The sequence below is a fragment of the Leptonychotes weddellii genome, chromosome 9 (assembly GCF_054177405.1).
Source record: "Leptonychotes weddellii isolate Sample4059 chromosome 9, ASM5417740v2, whole genome shotgun sequence".
In the NCBI taxonomy this organism is placed as follows: Eukaryota; Metazoa; Chordata; class Mammalia; order Carnivora; family Phocidae; genus Leptonychotes; species Leptonychotes weddellii.
The window spans coordinates 107,566,177-107,589,212 of NC_138377.1; positions in this window are offsets into that span (position 1 = coordinate 107,566,177).

Consider the following 23,036-nt stretch of genomic DNA (forward strand, 5'->3'; position numbering starts at 1 on the left):
AATGAATCATGGAACACTTCATCTAAAGCTAATGATGTAATGTATGGGGATTAACATAAGAATAAAAAAAATAAAATAAAATTTATGGTTGGAAAAAAAGAAAAGGAATGAAATCTTGCCCTTTGCAACGACGTGGATGGAACTGGAGGGTATTATGCTGAGTGAAATAAGTCAATCAGAGAAAGACATGTATCATATGACCTCACTGATATGAGGAATTCTTAGTCTCAGGAAACAAACTGAGGGTTGCTGGAGTAGTGGGGGGTGGGAGGGATGGGTTAGCCCGATGATGGGTATTAAAGAGGTCATGTTCTGCATGGAGCACTGGGTGTTTTACACAATGAATTATGGAACACTACATCAAAAACTAATGATGTAAAGTATGGTGATTAACATAACATAATAAAATTTAAAAAATAAATAAATAAAATAAAGTATATTGCCCCATCAGGGAAATTAAAATAACAAAAAACTAAAAAACTTATGATGTAGTATATGCTGGCTATTGAACATAATAAAAAAATATGCTTTTCTACTTATTAAAACATAAATTAATTAATTAAATGAAATAAATAAAAATTCAGCTCCTCATATGCATTAGCCCTTTTGTGAGTGGCTAATAGATTCTGTATTAGACAAAAGAGGGATAATAAAACATTTCCATCATCACAGAAATTTCTGTTGCGCAGCCCTGCATTAGAATATTTTCATGCTGCCCTTTCTCAGATTCATTTCATTAGAGAATGTGGATACATTAATGATGGGTCATAATGTTCCATGAAAATTCTTGAGTATACAATTATATATGTTCTTTTTATTTTTTATAAGTAATTCTCGCTTCATTATTTTTTAAATTTCTTATTAAGTTTTTGTTTCAAAAAAATATTCTTGGCATTTCTGTGATGTTTTTGGATGAGAATAATATTTAAATCAGGAGATTAAGTGGAGTAGACTGCCCTTCATAATGTGGTCTTCCCACATCCAATCAGTTGAAGGCCTGAGGGGAATAAAAAGGCTGACCCTGAGTAAGACAATGTTTTCATCTTTTCTTGCCAGGTGGTCTTTGAACTGGGACATTAGTTGTTTTCCTGCCTCAGACTTGAACTGAAACATTGGTTCTTCCTGGTTTTCAAGCCTGCTGGTCTTTAGACTTTAGCCACACATTGGCTCTCCTGGGTCTCCAACTTGCCAACTGGTCCTGCAGAACTTGGCATTTGCCAGCCTCCATAATAGTGTGAATCAATTTCTTATAATGAATTCGTGTGTGTGTGTGTGTGTAAATCCTATTTAAATCCTATTTGCTCTATTTCTCTGGAGAACTCAGTCTAATACAGGTGGATTAGTTGTTTCCTTAAATCTATCCCTAAACCACCCTGGTTTCTCCAAATGTTAAGCATATTCGTACCGATAGTATTTGAGTATATGTTATATATGTGCTATTCTATATACAGATGCTCAAACAAATATATTTTTTTTTTCTGTAAGAGAGCTAAGAGCCTAGACCAAGTGTTAGGGGGATGTAGTGAAAGTTAACGGCAGATCTGAAGTGTTTAATCCCTGCACATTCCAAAGAAACCGACCCTTGACCTACTCTTGGGAGGTAACCTCTAAACCTTTGTCATAGCCTGCCAGACAAGAGTGTCTTTGTATACCTAGGGACTTGGGCCACACTAGAAAGGTTATGTTAAACAGTGTGATTTATGGTGGAGACATTGGGCCATATCGTATCTGTTTTGACCTCTGGAGTAGATGGAGACTGAGTAGCCCAAGAGCATTTTATGCTTATATGACCAACCCTAATAAAAACTCTGACTTGGGGCAGAGTTTCTGGTTTACAATAATTTATATGTGTTGCTATACATCATGCTGGGAAAAATGAGCCTTGTCTATACAATTCCACTGAGAGGGGAAAACTGAAAGCTCATGACTTGTCTCTCCCGGACTCTTCTTTATGTGACTTTTACTTTTACTGATTTAATCTATATCTTTTTGCTGTAATAAATTAGAACCATGATTACAGCAGTTTTTCTTAGTTCTGTTTCTTTCCAGTGAATCATTTTACCTGAGGGTGGTTTGGGTCCCTGACACAACATTAGCCAAAAAACTTATTATTGGTATATACATACACACATGCATTACACTTATACATATATATCTATATCTATATCTATATCTATATCTATATCTATATCTATATCTATATGGGTGTGTTTGCTTAGAAGATCAGTTCAGTCCCATTGTGGATTAAGTCATTCTCAACTAATGTTTTTTGTCATTGTAAAGTTCCAAAGTAATAAAATAATAATTAATATTTATTTAGTTCTAATTATGATTCAAGTCAGGTGTTATAACCTTTACTTCATTTCCCAAACTAACTTTGAAGTAAAGTTTATCCACTCTATTTTGTAGCAGAAGTAACTGAGGCTCAGGTCTGCTAGCCAATGTGCCCAGTGTCTCAAAGCTAATGGGCTCAGTCTCAGTTCTGTCTGATTCTGCTCTTTCTGGGTGGGTCCAACTTCCTGTTTCCATTGATACTTTGCTGCCCCCATGCTTCAGCATTGTTTTAAGTGTTTTTATTTTAAGTTTTTATTTAAATTCCAGTTAGTTAACATACAATGTAATATTAGTTTCAGGTGTAAAATATAATGATTCAACACTTCCATACAGCAACTAGTGCTCATCACACACAAGTGCCCTCCTTAATCCCCATCACCTACTTCACTCATCCCCCCATTCATCTCCCCTCTGGTAACCATCATTTTGTTCTGTCTAGTTAAGAGTCTGTTTCTTGGTTTGCCTCTATTTTTCTTTTCTTTTTCCTTTTGCTCATTTGTTTTGTTTCTTACATTCCACATATGAGTGACATTATATGGTATTTTTCTTTCTCTGACTGACTTATTTCAATTAGCATAATACTGTCTAGTTCCAACCATGTTGTTGCAAATGGCAAGATTTCATTCTTTTTTTGGCTGAGTAATATATGAGATGTTCAGTCCCTGCACATTCCAAAGAAACCAACCTTTGACCTACTCTTGGGAGGTAACCTCTAAACCTTGGTCATAGCCTGCCTGACAAGAGTGTCTTTGTGTACACACACACACATATATGTATGTGTGTGTATATATATACCACCTCTTCTTTATCCATTCATCAGTCATGCAAATCATGGAGCTTCAACATTTTTTAAAGAGGTGGATCTAAAGTGTTTCCCTTCTTTGTATATTACACATTATATTTTAAAATAGACTTTTGCATTGGATTTTCTTGAGTGCCCGCATTTCATTCCTGAGGAAACTTGGAGCCTCAGAGAAGTCATTTGACCTACTCAAGTCTACATAGCCAGCTTGAGGACTTAAACTGAAACCTCTGATTCCAAAGTACACACACTTTTCATGGAAAGAACAAGATTTAAGTCTTTGTTCTTCCTGAGTCACTGAAGATAAAATGACTACTGGGGTAAAACATCCTACTTGCTATTAAAGTTTAATAAGATCCATAATCTCAAAAACTCTGCAAAAACACTTTGGTACATTACTTTCTGAATTTTTTCAGTTGTTGAGCTTCACTTGGAAATGACTAAATAAGAATGGTTGGCCTTGACTTTGCCTCTCTGTTTAATTAATTTGTGTTTGTCACATTTAATCCAAAGTGAAATTGAATCTTCTATTAAAACATTTGGTTTGTACAAACCCGAAGGCAATGTTGACTTTACCTGAAAATATCCTTCTGTGCTCTTCCCATAATGAATGAACACTTTATTTCTAATGTGTGTGAACTCTAGAAGAAGTCCAAAGGGTAGAGTTGCTTGATCCTGGTGTGCTGTTGTTGTTGCTGCTGTTGTCGTTTTAATATGAAAACACTACACAAGGAAGACACTAAATATTTATTGTTATATACTGGAAAGAGGTAAGATTAACATGTTTGCTTATGTATATCCAAGTTGTTCTGAAGAAAGGTTTGTTAGATTTTCATACAGCAGCATAATCGGTGGACTGAGGACAGGCTGTAATGTTAGAAAATGTAGAGTTAACACTTGATCCCATGATGGTAATTAAATCTTCTCCCAATCTTTTGCTTTCCATTTTTTAATGCATTATAAGGAATTAATTTTCCTAAGGGCTTTGTTGAAGGAAAATGAAAATATCATAAAATTCACCAATTTAAGGTGTATAGTTACATGAGTTTCGGTACATTTACAGAGCTATACAACCATCAACACAATCCAGTTTTAAATATTTCTGTCATCCCCCACAGGTTCCTCAATCTGCTGTCTCCCTCCAGCCTCACACAACCACAGCTCCACTTTTTGTTCTAATAGTTTTGCCTCCCCACCCCCAGGTTTATTGGGGGGGTATATTTAACATATCTGACACTGTATAAGTTTAAGGTGTACAGTATGATTTTTTTTTTAAGGCTTGAGGTTTATTATTCTTTTTTTTAAGATTTTATTTATTTATTTATTTATTTATTTATTTATTTAAATTTTATTATGTTATGTTAGTCACCATACAGTACATCACTAGTTTTTGATGTGGTGATCCACGATCCATTGTTTTTGTATAACACCCAGTGCTCCATGCAGTATGTGCCCTCCTTAATATGATACACATATATATTGTGAAATTACCACAGTAAGTTTAGTTAACAATTTATCACCTCACATTATTACCAGTTCCCCCCTTAGTGAGCTTTAAAATTTGCTCTTTTTGCAACTTTCAGGTATATAATATAATATTATTAACTATAGTCATCATGCTGCCCATTACATCCCCAGAACATACTCATCTTACAACTGGAAATTTGTATCCTTTGACCACCATCACCTACTGTCTCCACCCTCCAGGCCCTGATAGTCACCAATCTACTTTCTCTTCCTGTGAGTTTTTTTTTAATATTCCACATATAAATCGTACCATATAGTATTTGTCTTTCTCTGCCTGACTTAATTCACTTCACATAATGTTCTCAAGGTTTATCAAAGTTATTGCAAATGACACCATTTTCTTCTTTTTATGGCTTGATAGTATTCTAGTGTGATTGTGTGTGTGTGTGTGTGTGTGTAAGAGAGTATGTGTGAGAGTGTGTGTTTCCCTTTATCCATTTATCCATCAGTGGACACTTAGATTGTATCTACGTCTTGGCCATTGTAAATAATGCTGCAGTGAACATGAGGGTGCAGATATTTCTTCAAAATAGTGATTTTATTCCCTTCAGATATATACACAGAACTGGGATTGTTTATCATATGGTAGTAATAAAATCATACAATATTTTGTGTTTGGCTTCTTTCACTTAGTGCAATGGTATTGAGGTTTATTTATGTTGTAGTGCATAGTTTGTTCCTTTTCGTTTCTGGGTCACATTTCTCTCTCAACTTTAAAAAACTATAACATATTCTCCTGGAAATAAATTTCAGTTTATAATTTCCCATTACACAGTGCTTTGAGATCCTTACTTCCTCAGACCTCTGAAGTTGTATGCGTCAAATAATGATGTAGCTAAATTGTACTGTGTAGGGCACAATAGGTTTTGTAGTACAAAATGTTCTTAAGGACATCGTTGCCATCTTTAGCCTAGGGAATTATCTGTATTCTACACTTTTGAAGCCAGAATGGATCACTTATTTGAAGGACAATATGTTTTTGTTAAACTAAATAATTTCTGGAGAGCTAATGCACAGCACAGTGATTATAATAGAAAAACTGTGTTACTAACATAATATATTAAAAAGAAAGAAAGAAGAAAGAAAGAAAGGAAGAAAGAAAGAAAGAAGAAAGAAAGAAAGAAAGTTACTAACAGACTAGATCTTAAACCCCACCACACACAAAAGAAAAATGATAATTATGTGACTTGATAGAGGTGTTAGCTAATGATATGGTGGTAATCATATTGCAATGTATAAATGTATCAAATCAACACATCATATACCACAAACTTACACAATGTTGTATTTCAATTACAATCTCATTTTTTTTTTAAAGGGATGGACATGTATTAATGAGCCATGTAAAACAGAGGAAGGCACATTTTTTTTTTTTAAGATTTTATTTATTTATTTGAGAGAGAGAGAGAGAGAGAGAATGAGAGACAGAGAGCACGAGAGGGAAGAGGGCAGAAGGGGAAGCAGAGCCCCCGCTGAGCAGGGAGCCCGATGTGGGACTCGATCCCAGGACTCCAGGGTCATGACCTGAGCCGAAGGCAGTCGCTTAACCAACTGAGCCACCCAGGCACCCGAGGAAGGCACATCTTAAAAGATGTGCAGGGCAGGCTTGGTGGAGGCTGGCTAGAGGCATGAAAGGAAGAAGTAGGACAGAAAGTGGAGAGTAACTTAAGGTCTGCTCTCAGAACTTTTGCCCCTCTAACCTCTTCCTCAGCCTCTCTATATCCAATTTGCACAATTACCAGCACTCAGGAGTTTCCCTGGGGTAAAAAACACAAAATAGTAAAACCATGAAACAATAATGACAACAACACTGGGCAACTATTCTCTAGTTTAAAAAGCTGTTTAAGGAGCTATGGGTAATTTGAACCCCAGAATAATACCTCAAAATTCTGATACATTTAAGATGGGGAGCAGGAAACCTACCATCCTCCTTCTGTATAGCACCCTAAAGCTCACTTCCCTCGTCTACAGGGCTACAGCTGAGCCTCCCAGATTCCTAGTAATTAATCAACTTACTCCTCTATTTTTGAATGCAAGTAGCAAGCAAGAATCAAAAGATTTATGAAGAAAATCAACAAACTAAAAAAAAACAAAAAAACAAGGAGCCAGCAAACAACTGACATCATGGGGAACAGAAATAGTTTAATAAGCCTCATAATTCAGTAGATAGTTCAAATAAAATAAATAAATATTTTTAAAGAGACTCAAGAAAATATTTCACACTGTCATAACATGATGTTATGAAAAAAGAGGTTATTGGTGAAGAATAAAAGCCTTTGGAAATTAGAAAGCTAATTGCTGAATTAAAAATTCAATAGAATAATTGGAGGAGAAAGTTGAGGCAGTATGTTAGAGAACTTAGAGAAAAATACAGAAATGAGAACTATAAGAAAAATATAATAGAATTAAATAATCAATGCATAAGTTATGGCTTTCAACTAATAAGAGTTCCTGAAAAAAAGGCAATGGAGTTAAATAAATAATCAAATAAATAAGAACATTTTCCAGAGCTAAAAACTAAATTTCCCAAAGCTGAATATCTGGCAGGATAAATGCAACAAAGACTCACACTTCACCATGTCATGGAAAACTGTTGCAGATCCAAAAAATATATTTTTTAAGATTTTATTTATTTATTTGCCAGAGAGAGAGAGAGCACAAGCAGGGGGAGCAGGAAGAGGGAGAAGCAGACTCCCTGCTGAGCAAGGAGCCCGATGCGGGACTCGATTCCAGGACCCTGGGATCATGACCTGAGCTGAAGGCAGACGTTTAACCGACTGAGCCACCTAGGTGCCCCTGCATATCCAAAAAATAAAGAAATGATTAAAAATAATTCCAGAGAGCAAACATGGTTACCAACAGCAGAACTAGAATCAGACTAAATTCTGAGAATGTTCAAAGAAGTATCTGATGCTACAAGTCTTCAGAATAATGCCAAAAATTACAAAATATTTAGTATTTTGGCTATAGTGTTCTACATTCAGAGAATATATCAGTCAAGAGAGCATTTAAAAACTAGGACCAGGATGCCTGGGTGGCCCAGTCAGTTAAGCATCCAACTCTTGGTTTTGGCTCAGGTCCTAATCTCAGGGTCCTGAGATCAAGCCCCACGTAGGGCTCTGTGCTCTTGTGGAGTCTACTTAAGACTCTCTCTGCCTCTCCCCCGACACTCTCTAAATAAATAAATAAATCTTAAAAAAAAACCCAAAAACTAGGACTAAGAAAATTCACCTGCCATATGCCCTGAAATAAAGCTGCTTATGGATGTATCCCCCAAAATGAGAGGAATAAAAAGCAACAAAAAGTAAGGCTGAATAATGGCCCGCCCAAAGATATACATATTCTAATCCTGGGAATCTCTGACTGTCACCTAATATGGCAAAAATGGATTTTTAGATATGATTAAATTAAGGATATGAAGATGGGGCATTATCCTGGATTATCTAGGTGGAGCCAATGTAAACACAAGGAACTTATAAAATAGATAAAGAGATGATAGATAACTAGATAGAGAAACAGATAGATGATTGATAGATGATAAATGATAGATAAATGATAGATAAATAGATGATATGTACATACATACATAGATAGATAGATACATGGATGAATAGGATATGTTGAAAATGTGAGCTCCAGCCTTGATTTTGTCAGTTGAATATGTCTTCCCAGATATTCTTTATTACCTCAAATTCAACATGTACAAAACTAAGTTTTCAAAATTATTTCTTATCACAAATTTTTTCCATTGAGTTTTCATTAGCTAATTGGCTATAAATATTTATTATCCCTTTATTTTCCCACATTCAGTGACTGATCTATAAATTATATTTTTAATCTATTTGCCTTTGTATTTTGATATTATCAAAATATTTTATTGTATGATTGCCAATAGTGATACGTAAGAGATTAGAGATAGAGAAGAGAGAAAGAGAGATCTTCGTGAGTGATAACTAACACTCTCTCATTATCTCAAGTCATCAAGTTTTTAAACATATTTTTATACAAATAAATGTTATGTATCTAAAACATAGATTTAATTGTCATTTTCCTGCCCCCAACTGAAATGCTACTTCAACTTGCCCTTTATACGTTTTTTTTCTGACACTACTAGTCAAGCTTTCTGTGTACAAACAAACAAAAGATCCAAATTTATTTATACTAGGGAATTTCTATCAGGATTTTGGATAGCTTATGGAATTGATGTTGTCAATAGTAAAACTTAGAAAAGGGGCATAAACCAAAGGAAGCATGGAAGCTAGAACTACAGTCAAAATCATGGCATAAAAAAAGCCAGCTGCTGTGGGACACTGGACTCTTTCCTCTTATATAATGGGTTCTGCAGCTGCTGTCCCCTTGAATTCCCGGGCATTCCCATTGCTTGGCATGACTTGTTTCAGATCCAAAATATTGGACTGAAACGTTTGTGGGTTGGGTTATGATTCAGGTACAAGCAGCAGTTGCTGTGAGTGTCAGGGAGGTCATATCTGGACATTTTGTTACTTGTAGTGATATTCATTGAGACTGAACAGCAAGAATTTGTGCCACTTGAAGAATTCCCAGATGTTTTCAAGTTAAAAAAATTAAGTGTCCAATTATTCCACCCCTTTGGTTGTTCAACACCCATACATAACATTCTTCTAAAAATATCCCACCCAGGGGTGCCTGTGTGGCTCAGTCGGTTAAGCATCTGCCTTTGGCTCAGGTCATGATCCCAGGGTCCTGGGATCGAGCCCCATATCGGGCTCCCTGCTTGGCAAGAAGCCTGCTTCTCCCTCTCCCACTCCCCCGTTTGTGTTCCCTCTCTCGCTGTGTCTCTCTCTGTCAAATAAATAAATAAAATCTTTAAAAAAAAATAAAAATATCCCATGCAAATTAAAATTTCCTCATAAAATGGAAAATCTGCACTTCTCCCTGCCAAGAACTACATCTAGCAACCAATCTGCATATGTGGTAGCTATTCATATTCTTGTCTTGTCAAACTCTTCTTGTAATAACTCTCATACCACATATGCAGAAATAACAACAGCAGCAGACTTTTAATTTTGGCAATGATTAAGTAGGTTTTATCAGACTAAGCTTCCTGTCAAGAAAGGTGTTGTTTTTGTTTTTTAATTTAAAAACAAACAATCACAATAACAATCACCAACTGGTTGAAGATGCTCTAAAGCAACCAAGTCATCCAGGACATGAGCAGCCATTATCTTGAGAATGAAAACATAATGAGGGAAGTTAGATATTTTTCTCCATGTTTTCCCGCTTGGGGCATTTGCTGATTTCCAGCACTGGACATTGAAGTTGTCTCAGGGTCACCTAGTTAATCAAATCTTGATGGGCCAAGATCCCAAAGAAAAGGAACCACAAACAAGGAAATCCTGCATTCTGTGTGACTTTTTCTGTCTTGTCAATTCCTAAGCTATGGAAGAGTAAGAAGCTGGAAAAAAAAATGAATTAATGAGCAGACATTAAGAGAGTAACTGTCTAAGCAGAGCTTACAGTGCTGGGTAGAAAAAATCAGAATTCAGGGTTCACCAAGGATGGAGGATATTTGGTAAAAATGCTACAACTTGGGTTGAAGCCCCTGACATGCTATTATTTCCTAAAAACAAAGGCAATCCAGAAATAGTCCAGCCCTCAAACAGACTGAAACCCGGAGTCAAAACTACTTAGTCTTGGTTGAATTAGTTTGCTCTTCTCCTAACAGAATATCTCCCAGAGCCTCTACAAATTTTCATACACCATTACAAGCTTTTAATATAAAAGTATAAGGTATGGGGCACCTGGGTGGCTCAGTCATTAAGTGTCTGCCTTCGGCTCAGGTCATGATCCCAGAGTCCTGGGATCGATCCCCGCCATCGGGCTCCCTGCTCTGTGGGAAGCCTGCTTCTCCCTCTCCCACCCCCCCTGCTTGTGTTCCCTCTCTCGCTGTCTCTTTCTCTATTGAATAAATAAAATCTTTAAAAAAAATAAATAAATCAATAAAAAATTAAAAAAAGTATAAGGTACATCAGGATACAAAACCAAATGACTAAATCTAAGAGACAATGGGAACAGATTAAATAGTTATCTATACATTAGAATGATCAAAATGGTCTTTAAAGTAATCATAATTAACATATTCAAAATTGAGGACATGCTCAACAATTTTTACAGAGAACTGTATAAATATCAAATGAAAATTCTTGCAAAGAAAAATATTACTAACATTAACAACTCTTATGAGAATAACAATATATTGGGCAGGGAAAAAAAGGAATGGGGAAACATTAGTAGAAAATATCTAGATGGAAACTCAAAGAAAATAAAGGATAAAAAATTACAGAAATAAATGCCAGAGGCATATGAAGCAGAGTGAAAAGTTCTAATATCATTGTAATTCTAGAAGGAGAGAAAAGAGATTAAAAAATAGGTACAATAAATGAAATAATACTGGCCACAACTTTTCTAAAATAGGTAAAATATGTCAAGTCATTGCTAACCTTAAAGATAAAACTGCTAGTTTTTTTTTTCCACGAAAAAAAAAAAAAGATTTATTCAGGAATAGGAAAGACATGCAATATGAGGCAATAAAACCGTAGGCAAGTCCAGGGAACAAAAGAGAGGAAGGGTCTCTTTCATAGAGGAAAAGGGGGAGTTAGGAGGGCTGTTATAAACAAAATCTCCATTGGAGTAAACGATGAGTTCAAAGTATAGTGGCTTTTCATTGGTTGATTTGTGTCAGTCTCTCATTGGCTGGGCTGTTGCCAGAGGAGGGAAACCTTTCTTCCTTCTGCTAGGGTAGTAAAGTGCTATCCCCTTGCAGGGTCAGGATCTTTCTGTTGGGTCTGCAATTGAGGACTAGTGGTAGAGTGTGAGGGCTCCCCCTGCTGGCATTCAAACTTCATTCTAAATGTTATTTCCTTTCACTAATTTTCACATCATATAATCAAGAAATTCTGAATCCCATGTAAGATTAAAAAAAAAAAAGCACGCTACATCACATTATAGTAAAACTCCTGAAAATCAAAGACAAGAACAAATCCATAAAAGAAGCCAGAGAGAAAAAGACCCATCAATTTCAACAGAGCAACAATCAAAGAAAAATACAACATAACAAAGTACACATTTTTAAAAAAACAATCAGATTATCCATTACATTTACAGAGTATAGGGGAAGAGAGAAATGATTATCTAATAGATAAAGAAAATAGCATTTCATAAATCAACAAGTGTTTATAATAAAAATCCCTAGTTAACTACTGTCTTAGTCCATTCAGGCTGCTATAACAAAATACTACAGACTGCTGATTTATAAACACCAAAACTGATTTATCACAGTTCTGGAGGCTGGAAGTTTGAGATCAGGGTGTTAGTATGGTTGTGTTCTGATGAAGACCTTTTTCTGGGTTGCAGAGTTTCACTGTGTCCTCACATGGTAGAGAGGGTTAGGGAGCACTGTGGAGTTTCTTATGTGAGAACACTAGTCCCACTTATTTTACACTAGGGGTTATAATCCAATACTATAACATATATTTTGTTGCTCAAATTCTTCCAACTTTGACCAATGGGAGCTTTTTTGGTTGCTCCTGTGTCACTTTGACATACCACCATCATTATGGTCTTCTTTTTATCTCATTTACTTAATTTCTGCCACTATAAGATATTCTATTATCATCTCATGTATTTTCTGTGTCAATCCTAGAATTGGCCATTTCTTCAAGGACTCTGCTTCCTTTTGTTGGAGAAGGGTTTTAAAACCCCAAATATGGGTGGAAGGTGTATTCATAGGTACTGGGGCATCTCAGTCTGTTTTGGCTGCTATGATAATATACCACAGACTATGTGATTTATAAACAACAGAAATTTATTTCCTACAGTTCTGGAGGCTAGAAGTCTGACAACAGGGTGCAAGCATGTTTGCATTCTGGTGAATGCCCTTTTTTGGGTTGCAAACTACCAACTGCTCACTGCGCCTTTACATAGTGAAAGGGGTTAGGGAGATCTCTGGGGTCTCTTTCATAATAGCACTAATCCCATTTATAAGAGCTCCATCCTCACAACCTGAGACAACCTAAATTTCCCACCTACTAACACTGTCACACTGGGCTTTGGGATTTCAACAAATGGTTTCTTGTGGGACAGAAACATTCAGCCCATAGCAACTAGAAAGTTTTTTTTTTTTAATTTTTTTTCTTTTTCTTTTTTTTTGTTTGTTTTATTTATTTATTCATGAGAGTCAGAGAGAGAGATAGAGAGAGGCAGCAGCAGAGGGAGAAGCAGGCTCCCTGCCTAGCAGTGAGCCCGATGCGGGACTCGATCCCAGGATTCCGGGATCGTGACCCGAGCCGAAGGCAGACGCCTAAACATCTGAGCCACCCAGGTGTCCCAGAAATAGAAAGTTTTAAATACATTAAGGGTATATATGAACAAAACTACAGTTTGTTGTATAAACAATGATAAAGTTTTGAATGTTTCTCTTTGAGGTGAGGGACAAGACAAAGATATCTATTATACCACCCTTATTCAATACTGCGCTGGAGGTTGTATGCTCTGTTAAAAGACAAGGACGAGAGGGGCGCCTGGGTGGCTCCGTCGTTAAGCGTCTGCCTTTGGCTCAGGTCATCATCCCAGGGTCCTGGGATCGAGCTCCGCATCGGGCTCCCTGCTCCGTGGGAAGCCTGCTTCTCCCTCTCCCACTCCCCCTGCTTGTGTTCCCTCTCTGGCTGTGTCTCTGCCAAATAAATAAATAAAATCTTAAAAAAAAAAAAGACAAGGAAGAGAAATAAAAGGTAAGAATAGTAGAAATTAAAATGATGAACTTTTACTATTTGCAGATTGTTTACATAGAAGCCCCAAATAATCTACAAACAAATGAATTTGATTTTAAGATTTTATTTGTTTATTATTTATTTACTTACTTATTTGAAAGAGATTGATTCCTTGGGGGAGGAGCAGAGAGAGAAGGAAACGCAGACTCTGCACTAAGCACTGGAACCCTCTCAGGGCTCAATCCCATGACCCTGAGATCATGGCCTGAGCTGAAATCAAAAGTGGGCTGCTTAACTGACTGAGCCACCCAGGCGCCCCAAAATGATTTTGATTTTAGCAAGTCTGTTGATATAAAGGTCAATATAATATGTCAATTTCATTTCTACTGCATTTCTATACACCACCAGCAAATAATCGAAAAAAACAACATTTAAAAAGCACCTTAAGGGGGGAGCCTGCTTCTCTCTCTGCCTGCCACTCCCCCTGCTTGTGCTCTCTTGCTCTCTCTCTCTCTCTGACAAATAAATAAATAAAATTTTTAAAAAAAGCAACTTAAAGTGAAAATAATTTTACAACAGTACCAATAATATAAAATTGCTTATGAATAAATCTAATTAAAAATGAAAACATCACTGAGGAAAATTTAAAAGACTTAAATAAATGGCACTGTATACTCTTAAGTAGATTGGAGAATTCAATGCTGTTAAAATGGCAATCTTCTTTGCCCTGAAAATTGATCTATGGATTCAATGCAATACAGTCAAAATGAAAGCATATTTCTCAGTCAGGATTCTAAAATTTATGTAAAATAAATAGAATGCAAAAGCCAGCACAATCTTGATTAAATAACAACGATAGAACAAAGTGGGAGAATTTATACTACTATATATCAATAACTATTATAGATCATTAAGTGTGGTTACTGGCACAAAGAAAACAATAGGGCATTAGAATAGAAAAACAATAAACAATCCATAAATTTTCAGCCACATGATTTACAAAAAAAAAATGGGTGGAATTCAGTGGAAAAAATAATGATGATTATTTCAATAAATAATGCTGTGTCAACTGGATAACTGTATGTAATAAAAAAATAGATCTTGCCTACCTCACACTCAACACAAAAATTAATTTGGAGTGGATCAAAAAAAAATTAATTTGGAGTGGATCAAAAAAAAAATTAATTTGGAGTGGATCATATGCCTGAAAGGTTACAAACAATAAAATTTTTAGGAGAAAGTATGGGAAAATATCTTTATGTCTTTAGAGCAGGAAGATTTCTCAGATAAGACAAAAAAATATGAAAAATAAATGATAAATTTGACTTCATCAAAATCAAGAACCTCTATTTAGGAGCAAGTGGGTGGCTCAGTTGGTTAAGCATGTGACTCTTGATTTTGGCTCAGGTCATGTTCTCAGGGTCATGAGATTGAGCCCCATGTTGGGTTCCATGCTCAGTGGGGAGTCTGCTTGGGATTCTCTTTCTCCCTCTCCCACTGTCCATCCCCCCATACTCTCTCTCTCTCTAAAAAAAAAAAAAAGAACCTCTATTTAGCAAAGTATACTGATATGAGAATGAAAAAGGCAAGCTACATACAGAGAGAACATATTTACCATTAAAAAATCAACATAGCAATCATATCTAAGTCATATAAAAAACTTTGAAAACAAAGAATTATGAACAGTATTAATAATTCAATATAAAACAAGCAAAATATAAAATGAGTAAAATAGTTGAACAGATACTTCACTACCCATTCACCATAACTAAAATTCATATATTTCCAGTGGGAGTAGAAATGGGTACATCACTTTGGCAATATATACATGATACCAACTATACATACCGACTATATATACACATTACAGTAGTACAGTACTGTACCCAATAGATGGATGATAGACAGACAGATGGACAGACAGACAGATAGATAATATGGCCCAGCAATTTTTGGGTTATACCTAAGAGTAGAAAATGCTTACGCTTACCAAAAGGCAATAATGTTTTGTTTTGTTTTTAAGTTTTTTTTTCTTTTCTCTCTCTCTCTCTTTTTAAATTTAAATTCAATTAGCCAACATATAGTACATCATTAGTTTTTGGTGTAGTGTTCGGTGATTCATTAGTTGCATATAACACCCAGTGTTCATCACATCACGTGGCCTTCTTAATGCCTATCACTCAGTTACCTCATCCACCCACTCACCTCCCTTTCCACAACCCTCAATTTGTTTCTCGGAGTCAATAATGTTTACAGCAGCATTATTTATAATAGTGCCAAACTGGAACAACACAAATGTCCATTAGTAGAAAGGTTAAATAGGTATATAAACAACATGAAATGAAACACAATAATAAGAAGTATTAAACTTTGCAACACACTGCAGTATGAATGAATATCATATATATAAAATTGATTGAAAAAGGCCATACTCATATATCCTGTGTGCTTGTTTGTATGAAATTCAAAAACAATGTTTCTCTGCTCATAGAGATCAGAATCATGGTTATTTTTTGGGTGGTATCAACTAGGAGGGAGCACAAAGATATCTGCTGTCATGCTGAAGATATCATCATAGTTTATTCTAAATGATGATTACATTCATATATGCACATCTAAAATAATCAGATTCTACACTACAGATTTGTGAGCTCTATATTTGTTATGCTTTAATAAAACAGAAATAAAAAGAAAAGAAAGATGTGCACAAAAACTACATGAAAAGTTCAAAAATATTACTGAAAAAAATTAAAGAAGACCTAATTGTTAGAGGAATGTACCATAGTCTGCAAATGGATGACATAATACTGTAAAGATGTCAGCTCTCTCTAAGTTGATCTATAGATTCAATTAAATGGTCAAAATCCTAGCAGGCCTTTTGTGGAAATTTATAAGCTGAATCATGTAAAGACATAAGAAAAACCAAGAACATCTTCAACAAAGTTGGAGGACTTATCCCACTGGATATCAAGTCTTATTTTAAAACTACTGTAATTTAGGGGCACCTGGGTGGCTCAGTCTTTTAAGCATCTGCCTTCCGCTCAGGTCATGATCCCAGAGTCACGGGATGGAGCCCTGCATCGTGCTCCATGCTCAGTGGGGAGTCTGCTTCTCCCTCTGCCCTTCACCTTGTTCATGCTCTCTCTCTCTCTCCCAAATAAATAAATAGAATATTTAAAACAAAATAAAAAATAAAACTACTGTAATTTAAAAAGTTCAAGATTGGCACAATGAGAGACAAAGGACTGAAGTAAAAAAAAATTTTAAAGAAAAACACATACAACTCTATAGCTATATCAATCTATCTATATTTATCATTCTATCATCTTTGTCACTACAGTATAATGGGGAAAGATGGTGTTTCCAATATATTGCACTAGATCCATTGAGTATCCACATGGGAAAAATAAATCTTGGACTTGACCACATGTTATAGACAGAAATAAATTCCAGATGGATTATATAGCTAAACATGAAAGATAAAAATTAGTTTCTAGAAAGTAACACAGAATAACATCTTCATACACAATAAGCAGTATACAAAAAGCATTAAACCAAAAGGAAAAGACTGATAATTTTAGAGTCATAAAAACTAAGAATTTCTGTAGTAAAAGACAGCATTAGAGAGTTAAAAGAACAAGTCACAGATTGGTAGAAAATATTTGAAATAAAAATATCCAGTCATAATTAAAGCAGTGTTCCATTTTTCTTAGTCACATAGAAATTATGTATTATATATTACTAAAATTATATTATTACATAATGTAAATATTATATATTATTATATATTATATATACTTCTATATTGTATATTTAATATAATATATAACTTATATATAACTTATGTTATTATATATTATATTAATGTATCATATATTATTAATAACATATATAAAATAATTATAGTAATGATAATATGAATAAAGGGATTAATAAATGACATCTATTAAAAATATATTTCAGAGGCACCTGGGTGGCTCAATCAGTTGAGCATCCAACTCTTGATTCTGGCTCAGATCATGATCTCAGGGTCATGAGATCAAGCCCTGTATCAGGCTCCATGCTCAGTGCGGAGTCTGCTTGTACCTCTCTCTCCCCCCACCACACCTCCCTTCACTAGCTCTCTCTCTCTCTTTCAGATAAATAAATAAAGGCATTTAGACTGGAGTTTTTTTGTTCTCATTAGTTTCCATGAATTATTTAAGTTCTTTTTTAATTTCCTGGTTGATCCAATCATTCTTTAGCAGGATGCTCTTTAACTTCCAAGTGTTTGAATTCCTTCTAAATTTTCTCTTGTGATTGAGTTCCAGTTTCAAGGCATTGTGGTCTGATAACATGCAGGGAATAGTCTCAGTCTTGTGGTATTGGCTGAGACCTGATTTGTGAGTATGTATGTAGTCTATTTTGGAGAAATAGTGAGTATAGTAAGTAGTCTATTTTGGAGAAAGTTCCATGTGCATTCGAGCAGACTGAGTAGGCTGTTGTTTTAGGATGGAATGCTCTGTATATATCTACAAAGTCCATCTGGTTCAATGTGTCCTTCAAAGCTCTTGTTTCTTTGTTGATCTTCTGTTTAGATGATCTGTCCAATGCTGAGAGTGGAGTGTTAAAATCTCCTACTATTAATGTATCATTGTCTATCTGATTATTTTGGTTAACAGCTGGCTTATGTAGTTGGCTGCCCCCATGGTGGAGGCATAGATATTTACAATTGTTAAATTTCCTTGTTTGATAGACCCTTTAAGAATGATATAGTGTCCCAAAAAAAAAAAAAAAAAGAATGATATAGTGTCCCTCTGGATCTCTACAGACTTTGGTTTAAATTTTAAATTGTTTGATATAAGAATTGCTACCCCAATTTCCTTTGAGGTCTGTTGGCATGATAAATGGTTCTCCATCCTTCACTTTCAGTCTGGAGTTGTCTTTAGGTTCAAAATGAGTCTCTTGTAGACTGCACAATCCTTTAACAAATCAGGAAAAAATATCCAATGGAAAAAAGACAATCTTTTCAATAAGTGGTGCTGGGAAAATTGGACAGCCACATGCAGAAAAATGAACATGGACCATTCCCTTACACCACACACAAAGATAACCTCAAAATGGATGAAAGACCTCAATGTGAGACAGGAATCCATCAAAATCCTAGAGGAGAACATAGGCAGTAACCTCTTCGTCATCGGCCACAGTAACTTCTTTCAAGATACGTCTCCAAAGACAGGGGAAACAAAAAGAAAAATGAACTTTTGGGACTTCATCAAGATAAAAAGCTTCTGCACAGCAAAGGAAACAGTCAACAAAACTAAGAGGCAACCCACGGAATGGGAGAAGATATTCACAAATGATGTTACAGATAAAGTGCTGATAGCCAAGATCTATAAAGAACTTCTCAAACTCAACACCTAAAAAACAAATAGCCCAGTCAAAAAATGGGCAGAAGACATGAACAGACACTTCTCCAAAGAAGACATACAAATGGCTAACAGACATATGAAAAAATGTTCATCATCATTAGCCACCAGGGAAATTCAAATCAAAACCACAATGAGATACCACCTTACAACACTTAGAATGGCAAAAATTAATAGGAAAGTAAACAACAAATGTTGACAAGGATGTGGAGAAAGGGGAACCGTCTTACAGTGCTGGTGGGAATGCAAGCTGGTACAGCCATTCTGGAAAACAGCATAGAGGTTCCTCAAGATGTTAAAAATAGAGCTACCCTATGATCCAGCAATTGCACCACTGGGTATTTACCCCAAAGATACAGATGTAGTGAAATAAAAGGGTACGTGCACCCCAATGTTGATAGCAGCAATGTCCACAATAGCCAAACTGTGGAAGGAGCTGACAAGTCCTTCAATAGATGAATGGATAAAGAAGCTGTGGTACATATATACAATGGAATATTATTCAGCCATCAGAAAGGATGAATACCCACCATTTACATCAACATGGATGGAACTGGAGGGGATTATGCTAAGTGAGGTAAGTCAAACAGAGAAAGACAATTATCATATGGTTTCACTCATATATGGAACATAAGCAATAGCACGGAGGACTACAGAGGAAGGGAGGGAAATCTGAAGGCAGAGAAATCAGAGAGGGAGATGAACCATGAGAGACTATGGACCCCAGGAAACAAACTGAGGGTCTCAGAAGCGAGGGGGGTAGGGGAGGTGGTAACAGGGTGATGGGTATTAAGGAGGGCATGTGTTGTGATGTGCACTGGGTGTTATACATAACTAAGGAATCATTGAACACTAGATCAAAAACTAATGATGTACAATACAGTGGCTAACTGAATATAATAAAATAATAATAAAAGAAGATTGTGTTACTAAAAATACATAAATAAAGATCTTTAAAAAATAAATAAAAATATATTTCAGAATCTAATCTAAGCATTTTAATGGATTATTTATTTTAACTCTGCTAAAAGCTTTATGAAGTGGTCCTATTCTTATTTGCAATTTCCAAGTTAGGAAACCAAAGCAAGGTATATTAAGAGACTTGTCTAAGATCACATGAAATAATGGTTTTTGAATGTGAGTCAAGTCCTCCTCCTGGTTCTCACTGGAGATCCCTCTTTGCTCTGAGACCCACTCACATCTAGATATCTGTAGACCACTTAGTAAAAGGATCAGCACAGTATACCCAGGAGTGTTTTGTCTTTCCTTTAAAATTCAGAGATGTTCATAAATGAGTTGCTTATTTCTTAGAAGTCTGGAGTTTAAGACACAAAAATTGTCTTCCATTTGGGGAGGTTTATCCTAATGTATGTCACAGTACTCACATCCAGAACTTCTAAGACTGTAAGCTGTTGAATTTTATTAGGATTTATCTTAATTTTATAAGCATATATCCAACATAGCTAAAGGGCATACATGAGGAAAATTCAAGTGAAACTCTGTTTATCACCTGACTCCCACAAGTGTTCACTTGACCCAGTGGAGACAAATGGTATTCAAAGACCCCAGGAAATAGCATTAACTCAGAGTCACTGTCTAATCATCTAAGAAAATTTGGGTATTCCTATCCCAGTCCATCAACCAATCTTCTTTGAAGACTGACAGGAGGAACATTCACAGGAAGAACTTATGCAACCACGGAGTCATTCCTTTGATATATTTGGATTCCTTCATTGTGTAATCTCTGGGCCTGTAGTTCTGAACCTAATCTAGGAAATGGGCAAGAGCCTAACACTGATATCCATCTGCCAGGCCCAGAGATTTTATTCTTTTTTATTATTATTGAAATATAATTGACATACAATGTTATAGTATTTTAGGTATACAACATATTGATTTAACAATTCTGTATATTACTCAATGCTCACCACTATAAGTGTGGTCACCATACAATTTATTACAATATTATTGACAATATTCTCATGCTATGCTTTTTATTTCCATGACTTATTTATTTTATAACTGGAAGTTTGTACCTCTTCATCTCCCTTGTCTATTTGGCCCATCCTTCTACCCATCTCCCTCTGGCAGCCATCAGTTTTTTTCTCTGTATTTAAGTGTGTGTTTGGTTTTGTTTGCTTGTTCATTTGTTTGTTTTATTTTGTTTAGATTCTATGTATAAGTGAGAGATTTTGTTTTTATTTAAGTAAATTAAAGTAGATAACTCAGAACTTTGGATTGACAAGATGGCATTAACTCATATCTTTCTGCCCTTCCCACTAAGTACAATCATAAACAATAGAAATTTAAAAACACACACACACAAAAACAACTAAAGGAGAACTCTGAAAGGTGGTAAGAGGAAAGACTTGGGTCAGGAGGCCCAAGTCTGGAGGAACAACTATAACTCCCATCCAACAGGAAAGGTGATCTAGACCCAGAGTTTCCCAATCCCCATGTGGCAACAGAAGGTAGCCCAGGTAGGCTTATTCCCTCCCATAAGTTAAATGGACATTTTTCCAATAACACTAGGAGAATCAGCAAGGGGGATCAATTGACTAGAAGTTTGGTTAACAATAAGCAGCCAAGATAAGGGCTCTCCTTTTCCAGCAAGCTTGATGCCCCTTCCCCTACCCAGAGAAACTATACAACCAGGGGCCCAGGGAAGGGGGTTCACACCACCACAAGCACCTGGCCAGGGAAATACACTTTATCTTTGCAGACCAGAGACTGCCTTTACCCACTTAGAGACACCAAATAACCCAGTTTGGGGAAGCTCTTCCTTCCTCCTCAAACAGCAGCATTAAGGATTAGTGCAAAGACTGAAAATTATATTGTCATTGGAACCAACCCTTCCAAATTAGGTAATAACTGGTATGGTAAACCTAAAAAGGTAAATGCCAATTAAAAAAATTAAATAAGATCCAGAAGTAACATAATATCAAAACATGTGCAATAAATAGGAAAATAGGAACTTACATAAAAAAAATCAACTGATGCCAACACTGAAATAAATGAATCAAATATTGGAATTATCTGACAATAATTTCAAAGCAATCAGCATAAAAATAACTCGAGAAGTAACAAAAATTATCTTGAAACAAATTGCAATCCATGAAAAGACCTTAAATACATATTACTAAGTGAAAGAAACCAATCTGTAAAGGCTATATAATGTATGATTCTAACTATCTTGTATTCTGGAAAAAGCAAAATGTGAAGACATTTAAAAGATTAGTGGTTTCCATGAGGGTGTGAGGATAGATGAATAGGCATAGCACAAATGACTTTTTAGGGAAGCAAAAAAACTCATATGATACTCTAATAATGGATACATATCATTATACCTTTGTCCAAACCTATAGAATATAGTTTATATCAAGAGTGAATCCTAAGGTAAAATACGGACTTTTGGTAAGTATGATGTGTCAATGTAGATTTGTTCTTGGTAAAAAAAAAGAAGAAGAAAAAAGCCATTCTGGTGAATGATGCTGATTGATAATGGAGGATATGCATGTGGAGGCAGAGGGTATATGGGCAATCTCTGTACTTCCTTCTAAGTTTTGTTGTAATGTGAAACTGCTCTAAAAAAATTAAATCTAAAAAATGCCTAGACAGCTCAGGTAAAATTGTCTAGGTTAAAAGGTTAAATCCATGTTTGTTATATCAACACTTTATTTTATTTAGTTATTTTTTTTCTTATTTCATTTATTTGAGAGAGCATGAGAGAACAAGAGAGAGAGCATGAGCGGGGGGGCAGGTAGGAACAGGGGGACAGGGAGAAGAAGACTCCCCACTGAGCAGGAAGCCCAACATAGGGCTTGATCCCAGGACCAAAGGCAGATGCTTAATGGACTGAGCCACCCAGGCACCACTCAACATTTTAAGATCTCAATTTAACTATGAAATCATGGTTTGTCAAATATGTAAATGTTACCTTTTTAAAAAAATTTTATTTTATTATGTTATGTTAGTCACCATACAATACATCATTAGTTTTTGATGTAGTGATCCACGATTCATTGTTTTGATGTAACACCCAGTGCTCCATGCAGTATGTGCTCTCCTTAATACCCATCACCAGGGTAACACATTCCCCCACCCCCCTCCCCCCTTAAACCATCAGTTTGTTTCTTGGAGTCCATTGTCTCTCATGGTTCGTCTCCCCCTAAGATTCCCCCCCTTCATTTTTCTCTTCCTTCTCCTAATGTCCTCCAT